Source organism: Miscanthus floridulus, chromosome 12 (assembly GCF_019320115.1).
Source record: "Miscanthus floridulus cultivar M001 chromosome 12, ASM1932011v1, whole genome shotgun sequence".
In the NCBI taxonomy this organism is placed as follows: domain Eukaryota; kingdom Viridiplantae; phylum Streptophyta; class Magnoliopsida; order Poales; family Poaceae; genus Miscanthus; species Miscanthus floridulus.
Window position 1 is genome coordinate 54,347,748 of NC_089591.1, and position 10,261 is coordinate 54,358,008.

The window sequence follows — 10,261 nt, forward strand, 5'->3', positions numbered from 1 at the left end:
ACCATCAGTCTGGGGATGGTATGCCGAGCTTCTGAGAAGACGAGTACCCAAACACTCCTGGAGTTTCTCCCAGAAACGAGAGACAAAAACTGACCCTCTATCAGAGATGATGGTGAGAGGAACTCCATGTAGGGTCACAATTCGATCAAAGTATAACTCTGCATACTTCTTGGCATTGTATCTAGTGTCCACCGGAAGGAAGTGGGCAGACTTGGTGAGACGGTCCACAATGACCCAAATAGAATCAAAGCCTGAGGAGGTGCGGGGTAAACCCACAATGAAATCTAGGGAAATATCCTCCCATTTCCAAACAGGAATGGGCAAGGGCTGCAGATATCCAGGAGTACGCATATGATCTGCCTTGACTCTACCACAAGTGTCACACTCCGCAACGAACTGGGTGATATCTTGCTTCATGTAAGACCACCAGTACAGTTGGCGTAGATCATGGTACATCTTGTTGCTACCAGGGTGGATAGACAGCTTGGAATGATGGGCTTCTTTTAAAATCTTTCTTTTTAGCTCTTCATTGGATGGAACCACCAGCCTATCCTTGTATCTCACGACTCCTAGTTCATCAATGCTAAAATGAGGTCCACGTCCTTCAGCTAGCAACTTCTTGATGTGAGGAATCTCTTCGAGGTCTTCCTTTTGTTCCCGAATAATTTGCTCCAGCAGCTCTGAGGTCAAAGCAATCTGAGCTAGCACCTCTGTGTGGTGAAGTGACAAGGGTATATCCTCAACCTGATGCGACTTACGACTTAAGGCATCAGCTACCACATTGGCTTTTCCTGGATGATAGTGGACTTCCAAATTATAATCCTTGATCAACTCTAACCATCTCCTTTGCCTCATGTTCAACTCAGACTGAGTGAAAATATACTTAAGGCTCTTGTGGTCAGTGAAGATATGCACTTTGTTGCCCAACAAATAATGCCTCCAAATCTTCAGAGAGTGAACTACAGCAGCTAGCTCTAAATCATGGGTAGGGTAGTTCACCTCGTGCTTCTTCAGTTGGCGCGAAGCATAAGCTATCACACGCCCCTCTTGCATAAGCACACACCCCAATCCCGTCTTCGAGGCATCACAGTAAACATCAAAGGGCCTCTCAATATTAGGTTGAGCCAATACAGGAGCAGTGGTCAGAAAAGTCTTCAGGGACTGAAAAGCTTCTTCACAAGCTGGACCCCAAACAAACTTAGCTTCTTTCTGGAGCAGCTTAGTCATGGGCTGGGCTATCTTGGAGAAATCAAGGATGAAACGTCGATAGTATCCAGCTAGCCCAAGGAACTGACGGATCTGGTGCACAGACCTAGGAGACTTCCAATCTAACACATCTTGCACCTTGCTGGGATCTACAGAAACGCCCTCAGGTGTCAACACATGTCCCAAAAACTGCACTCGATCTAGCCAAAACTCGCACTTGCTGAATTTAGCATACAGCTGGTGCTCTCTGAGTCGAGTCAGGACTATCCGGAGGTGACAGGTATGCTCTTCATCATTCTTGGAGTAGATCAAAATGTCATCAATGAACACTACCACAAACTTATCCAACTCCGGCATGAAGACTGAGTTCATCAGGTACATGAAGAAAGCCGGGGCATTGGTGAGACCGAAAGACATCACTAGGTACTCATACAACCCATACCTAGTAGAGAAAGCTATCCTTGGTATATCCTATGGCCTGATCTTGATCTGATGGTAGCCCGATCGGAGATCTATCTTCGAGAACACCTTGGCACCAGCTAACTGATCAAACAAAGTATCTATGCGGGGCAAGGGATACTTGTTCTTAACTGTTACCGCATTGAGGGGGCGGTAATCCACACACATCCGCAGGGTACCATCCTTCTTCTTCACGAAAATCGCTGGACAACCCCATGGTGAAGAACTTGGGCGGATGAAACCCTTGTCCATCAACTCCTCTAGTTGCTTCTTCATTTCTGCCAGTTCTCTCGGAGCCATGCGGTACGGACGCCTGGAGATAGGAGCAGTACCAGGCTCAAGCTCAATGGAGAATTCTACCTCACGGTCCGGTGGCAATCCAGGAAGATCTTCAGGGAAAACATCTAGAAACTCACATACTACTAGAATGGAGGTAAGATCAGGAACAACTTCAGCATGGGTAGCAACAGGTAAGACCGGTTCTGAGGGTATGATGAGAGACATCCTATCCTCAGAAAATGGAAGCCGTAACTCTACACTTCTTCTCTTCATATCCAATACTACCCCATACAACCGCAACCAGTTCATTCCAAGAATAGCATCAATGCCTTGCCCAGGCATTATCATGAACTGTAGACTGTAAGTGTGGGTGGCTAATACCAAACTTACTGTATCCGTGCGGGTATTGATGAACATCTAAGAACCCGCAGTACGGATCTTATAGGCATACGGTATAGCCAATAGTGATAAGTTGTGCCGCTCTACAAACTCCATGCTCATAAAGGAATGCGATGCACCAGAATCAAACAACACCAAAGTTGGATGGGATTCGATGGTAAACATACCAGCCATAACTGTCTCCTGCTGCATAGCTTGCTGAGCATCCATGAAGTGCACCTGACCAGATCTGCTGGGCACCTTCCTCTTGATGAAAGTCCTCTTAATCAGCCTAGAATTTGCAGACGGCTGAGACGGCTGAGCTGTCTGCTGCTGAGGACACTCCCTAGCATAGTGGCCATCCTTGCCACACTTGAAACAAGCACCAGGCTTGTTCCCGAATCCCTGACGAGGTGGAACCAGCTGTCCCTGAGTCTGCTGGGACTGCACCTGCTGCTGAGGTGCCTTGTACTGAGTAGCAGAAGTCTGTGATGTCTGCTGGGGTGACTGGTATGGAGGCCCACCGGATGGTTGATAGGGCCCCCGCCTAACAATCTGCACCTTCTGAGTATGGGGATGGCTGGAGGATCCAGCTGCCACCCACTTCCGCTTCCAATCCGCCTGAGATGCCCGCTGGAAACCCTCAAGAGCAATGGCGGTGTTCATCAGAGCCCCAAAGGTCTGATAGTTCCCCAGGTATAGTTTCTCCTGAAGAGCAGGAGTGAGACCACGAAAGAAGCGATCCCTCTTCTTATCATCCGTGTCCACCTGACTACCAGCATACTGAGCCAAGTGGTTAAACTGGGTCACATACTCCATTACTGTCCTGCTCCCCTGATGTAGCTCCATGAACTCGGTCACCTTCTGGTGGATAACACCAGCAGGTATGAAGAACTCGCGGAAAGCGGTGGAAAACTCCTGCCACGTCGCTGGGTGATCCGGCAGCTCCGCGGCCTAGAAAGTCTCCCACCAGGCACCTGCGGACCCCAAAAGTAGTTGGGACGCAAAGTGCATCTTCTGCTCGTTGGCCACTCCGAGCAGCCGAAACTTCTGCTCCAATGTGCGAAGCCAGTGCTCCGCCTCCAACGGATCGTCCGACGGTGTGAATGTGGGTGGGTGGGTTTTGAGGAAGTCCTGGTAAGAGGACTATCCCTCAGGATGGCGAGCACCACCCCCATTCCCACCGTTGCCTCCGGGGCCTCCACGGGCAAGACCCGCGAGGGCCTGTGCCATAATCTCCATGGCACGAGCTGTCTCCTGACGAGCAGCGGCTGACTCCTGGCGAGCAGCCAACAACTCCACCATGACCTCCGCGGTGGACAGCGGCGGAGGCGGCGGCGGAAAAGGCTGAGGAACCAAGGGTGGAACCTCCCGAGCTCCCTCGTTGCCACGCTCAAAGGCCTGAGCACTATCACCATGGCCCTCGTTGGCCGCTCCCGAACTGGTGCTCCCACGTCCGGACCTCAGATTCATCTATAAGAGAGACGAACCATCCATTAGGACACCTTCCCGATCAGGATCCAGGGGTTAAAGAAATGGCAGCACATCTTTTTAAGGCATTCATTAAGTTAGTCCTACCAATTTACTACTTTCATTATACGTGAAGGGGGATTCCTAGTTCAAGTAAGATGCTATTATATGATGCATGCTTCGACCTATACGTTCACTCAAGCCGGAATATAGCGGCGTTCGTAAAATTTTCGGCACATCGCACACTCACTTTCCGTATACTAAGCGATTTCTTACGTCATGTAAGTCAGTGTACCTGCAGAAAACTAATTAGATAAAACCAGTGCCGCTATCCTAGATAGACCATATTGCTAGGGCTTATACTTATTTACATAATATAATCGCATCCTACTTTTCACAAAGCTTTTGTTGGTCAAATTTTTAAGTTTTGAAAAAGAGTGATGAAACTCATAACCATTATTGGCTCTGGTACCAACTATGGCAGAACCACCCGAAATAGCATACTTACGAAGGCGCTCGTCTTCCATCAGACACTAAGCGCCCCGAAAGTAACTACAGCGAGCGGTGTCCGTCGGGCACACCCTAAGGGAGAACCCGAAAGATCCACATTTTTCCCAAGGATCCAATAATGAAAACGAGTTACAACACAAGTCTATCTTATACATTAGAGTTTCTTGAAAAGTACATTATTACAATACCAAATACAGAGTGCGAAATAATAAACAGCGGAATATTAAAAGATAACATCTAGCGATAAGATAACGAGGATTCCGTCTGAGCCCACCAGATGGATCCTCCACACAAGGAACTCCTCAAGCGTCACCTGCAACAGGGGTAAATAAACCCTGAGTACACAATGTACTCGCAAGACTTATCCGATAGTGGGAATACTTTTCCGACTCCAAGGAATATGCTAGGCTTTATGGTTTGCTGGTTCTCTTTTAGCAAAAAGCAATACTAATAGTGAGTCCTTATTGATACATTATTATCATCAGCCGTATTAAGTTTTCATCTAGTCAATCTATATAAGCCTGTTCTACTTTCAAGCAAGAGTTGAGCAATCAGTTCCATTTCTTCTCCTTTCAACTTTCAGTTCTTACTACGGTGCTAAACCGCAGACAAGCCGTACCGGATAACCCGGCGATTCACGAATCAATGTGCCCAGCTGGGTGCCCCGAAGACACACACCCAGCTTGTACCCTAGGCACAAGCAGGACTAACCCACCACTCTCCTGTCCCGGGTGTCCAGGTCCCCGTCCAAACTTGGACTCCAAGCCCCCACATCCTGAGTCCCGGACTCAGTGCGGTGCAAGGACCTCCACCACCTCCTCTTCCCATCAGTCGATCCGGAAAGAGCCGGATCCGCGACAAGAGAGCAGCAAGCCTTCCCTGCGCCCATACCCAAGTATGTGCTCGGGACAATAATCTGTGACTTGCCTAGAGTCATATGCAACGACCGGTCCTTAATCGACACAGACAGGGAAAAAGTGTAACCAGGCTATGCCCTGTTGGCCGCAGGACACAACCCCTCACACCCACCAGTACCAAATCCACATCCCTGTCCGGTCACCATTTTCCTTTCCATTATTTCATCATGATATCATAGTTTAATCACCTATTTGCGAGTAACGACAGGTTACTCATGCTACCGACATCCTGAGCGTAGCAGCTACTCGACCTATACTAGTAGGACTCATGGTGGAAATATTTATGCATGTAGCTTCCATAAAATGCCTGTAACATAAATGCATATCATATAAATATATTCAGATCATTTAAAAATAGGGGTTATGCACCGGGGCTTGCCTTGGGCAGGCGCGGTGTCAGCAAAGTCAATGACGGGTGGCTCCGGAACGTCCTCCTGCACGAGGATCTCCTCGTACTCTTCGATGACTTCGTCGTACTCCTGCTCGCCGAAGGTCACGATCTCTAGTGGCTCGTCCTCTATATGCATGCAGTGATGATGATGCAATAATTAATATATAGGCTACCGCAACTCTTAAAATAAGAATACATCTACCAAGCTACTAAGCTAACTCTAATGACTAATACGCAAAGTTACCTATTATTCCCACTAAACAAGTATGAAACATTTCATGTATTATCTTAGCAACTAAAGGCATCCTTATTGTTAATATCAATTTACTATATATATAATAAAACAAGGTGCACTAGCTACCATGCATCATAAAAATTTATTCTCTAAATAACCATAACGAGCATTTCAAAGTAATAAAGTAATCCTAAAGGTATCACTGAACTATACGAACTAACTACACTAACAGATAGATCATGAATTTAAGAATCTAACAAAATTTATTTCACAATCAATAAATAAATTCAAATGAGCTCTAGAGATGAAGAAAACGATATTATTGGAGGAGGCTAATCACACAATTGAACTTGTTGACTTGCACATGACTGTGGGTCTAGAATTACTAGATGAGACCGCGGGTCAAGAAAATAATAAAGAAGAAGAATGAATGAATTCTTGCAGGTTAGCTACCTCGGTTGATTACAGCTCAGAGAGGAAGATCGGCAGAGCGTAGCCTTTCCAGGCAAGAACAGAGGAACTCGATTTAGAGAGTAAGATGGTGAGCGACGGAGTGGGACGGCTCGACAGACTAGGCGTGTCCTTTATAGGCAGAAAACGTGGGAAAGGAGAAGCAAACGGTTCAGTATCGAGTCTAGGTAGGCTGGAAGCACGGAACGAGTCGGCAGTGTTGTCCTCAGGCCGTGCCGTGTGCGGTGGTGTGAACAGTGTTTTTCTACGAGCTACAACACCATAACCAGGGATCAGCTACAGTGATGTACGGTGCACTGTTTTAGACTGTCGCTCACAATTTCTGAAGGGCAGATGTGTGTGTGCTGTGAGCCTGCGACTGTGAACTTGGACTTGGAGGAGGGGGTTTCATGTGTTGCTGGGTATTTATAGACGCCTGAGGTGAGACGATGACCAGTGTTTCTGCTTTTGAACAGTATTACGTGTGGAAAGGGTGCTTCGCCGCTACAGTGATCCCGGTGCTACAGTGATTCGCCGCTGACACTGGCGTGTGGAAAGGGTGCTTTTGGGGCTGCAGTGCTCCGTGTAGAAAGGGCGGCCATTGATTTTCTACGAACGAAACAGTGCTTTCCACGGTTTGTTCCCCGCTGCTACAGTGTTTTCTGCGGCTACAGTGATTTCTGCGTGTCTGATTCGGTGAACGTGTTTACTACTACTGTGAACAGTGACGTCGTGCTACAGTACTGTGTTTAGAAAGGATAAAAAAATCAGGAACCGTTTCCCTCCTGTGAACATCGCTGCTACAGTGTCGCCGTGTGGAAAAAGTGCGAGACCTTCATTTGCAAACCAGCTGAGCAGCGAACGAGCGGGGTGCTCAGCGGGCTAAGCTTGTGAGTGATATAAATGTGTAGCGTGTGCGACACACTATGGCAGCGACAACGCGACGTGCGCTAATAATTTTTGCAAGTCGATTAGCAAGCGAAGTAAAAGCGGGGGTGATTAGAACAACGAGAGATGACAGTGGCGCGTCGCGAGATTGATAGAGATAAAAATCTTGCCAAGTGGTATGCTAATAATTAGTGAATGACAAAATTTATCATTTGACTTTGTGGCTATGGAGCTCTCACGTGGAGAGAGATGACGTGCTGGAAGGACAACTTGGACAAGGAATAAATTGGAGCTCAATTTGAGAATTAGTGCAATAAAAATTAATTTCTCATTTACCACATGCAATAATACATAAACATGATGCTCATGACATGGTTTAGTATTTTGATTAAGGCGTAACACCGAGGGTGTTACAACTTACTAGTACTTAGATTCATCGGGAAGCCTTATATACCACTCGCCCTATATGGTGCGGGACGACCGGACTACTTGGTAGGATATTGCCACTACTGCTAGGTTGATAACGGACAGTATATGGAGGTACGGGGCACGGAGGATTTCCCCCACACACTTCCAAGACTTCATGGAGACCTTGTGGACCCAGCTCATGACTCATAGTTTTAGCCACCCTAGACAGACTTGGGGTGTACCAGGGCTGAATGGTAGAGTGGCATTATCCTAGGCTAGCAAGCGGCCGGAATCAGCCCAGTTGACGACGGTCAGTGAGGAAGGCGGATCTTGTGGTTATGTAAAACCTCTACAGAGTGTATAGTTGATCGATCGATACATGTGCCGACTTGTCGGCTATGGACCTTTCCTAGGTTTTGCTTAAACTAGATAGAGAGATGAGTCCTTCTCTTCTTCCCCCGTGAGAGAGTGTCGGTCGTAGCCAGGGGCTACGGGCCTTGAGACAGTGCCAAGAGGGAGTTGGCCTATCGACTGAGCGATGGTATGGTATGGTATGGTATGGTATGGTATGGTATGGTATGGTATGGTATGGTATGGTGATGGTATAGAGATGGTGGTATGTCGATCCCTAGGATCGAAACCTGGCTCTAGAATGGGAATGGGTGGAATATGTGTGGGAATGGTGTTAAAACTTAACTATACTGTTATATACTTGATATGCTAAAATACATAGGAAACCCCAGCCTTATAGGTTCCTTTTAACTATATCCAACTTGCATCCAATTTCCACAAAGCAATGCTCATAGGGTTGGGAGTGGCCAGTACAAATCGTACTGATAAATTTTGGCATACAGGTTCTGCTGAGGAGTATAGCTTCGTGGAGTTTGGCGGTTGAGGGGTTCGAGCCTATGCTCGAGTTTGGCGATCTTATCTTCAAGCTATTCTGAATGAATGCTACTTTTGATTCCGCCAATGCGGCGATGTAATAATTTATATAATTTTGCACTATTTGTACTCTGATATTATCGTTGTATGGATGTGATATTCGACTGGAATTTGGGTAATATGATCTACCATGGTCTTATTATACTTCAACTCTGTGGATTTCTCTTCGCGGAAATTAGGGTTGTTTCAGTTGGTATCAGAGCCATACTTGACCATAGGACGAAAACCCTTAGAAATGGACGATAGAATAGGAGGTGGACAGCCCTTCTTTTGATTATATACCGACCCTGCATTTACTTTTATGCAAGGCTTATCTATTATTGACCTGCTAACACCTATTCCTTAACACGTGCAGATGGCAACGAACATCGACTGGCCGCCTCTAGGACCGCTACCTCTGGACCACGCCAAGCTTACCTTCGACCTACGTGAGCTCGGGGGTTTTGCACAGACCCTCTGCCGAGTTCTCGTCATGTTAGGTGTCCTCGATGAGCTTGTCAAGGTCACCTGCACCGGGAAGCCAGCTCTGGAAGGAGGAATCGAAGGACTGATTGTCACCTCAGTCGAGTTCCCATCTAGCACTACCTTACCTTCTGTCCCAGCTTCCACCGAGTTGACTATAGAGGACACCGTTGAGGAGGGACTGCGAGCTATCTCGCACAAGGCACTTCGTAGAGTGATGAGGGACCACTACGAACACCTGAAGACGACAGAGTTCCATCTACTTCCCTAGGCCCTTGACCTCAGCTTTACCCCTAGTGAGTAGAGTTTCGCAGCCGGCAGAGTTATCCTTGCCGAGGAGGACAGATGCCTATGTGTCTCAGCTATCCACCTACTAGAGCAGGACAGGTACGTGACCCAGCTGGAGTAGAGGAGACGTTAAGACTAGGCCCTCTGGTGGGAGTACTAGGAGCGAGACTCACAGAGAGCACAGAAGCGAGCTAGTCTACTTGAGATAGTTGCCAAGCTGCAGGACGAGCTCAACCGCCGTGAAGAAATCCACAGAGCTGAGGTCGACAACTTACAGGACAAGGCCGCTGACCTAGGCAACAGGAACTGCTACCTCGACAGTAAGGTCTTGGAGTTGCAGAGAGAGTTGGACAACAAGAAGGCCGAGTTCAACCGTAGAGGAGATAGAGAGAGATCCAAGGGGATTGACATGCTGAAGATCCAGTCTCAAAACAAGACCATGACTTAAGATCTAGAAGAGTTCAGAAAGCAGGCCATTCGCAACCAGGGTCACCTGATCGAGGCACTCAGGCAGAACGAGTATCTATAGGACAAGTGTGAGAGGACTCGACAGGCCTAGCAGAAGTCTGGTAGGAAGCGCCTTAGGGAGATGAAGGGTATGTGGGATCAGCTACCCAAGGAGATTCATAGCAAGACAAAGCCTAGGATAGAGGAGTTTGAGTTAGCCCCGACTCGCCTCAACCTAGACGCTTGCCCTACCCTACCTGGAGCCAAGCCTACTGAGGAGCTCGCCGAGGCCTTAAAGTACGTGTCCTGACTTCACAAGTCTGCTGAGGAGATCGAGATCGAGAATAGTCGTATCCCAGCTGCGGTATACGAGTTAGAGTAGATGACCCTGTGTGGTCATGAGTCATGTCAGTAGCTTCCATAAGTTGTACCCCATGATGTACCCCTTATGAGATGTATTATGAGACTTTATGCATAGTATGATTCTCGCACGTCTTCAAGTGTAGCTACTGGAGATGATGCTATATA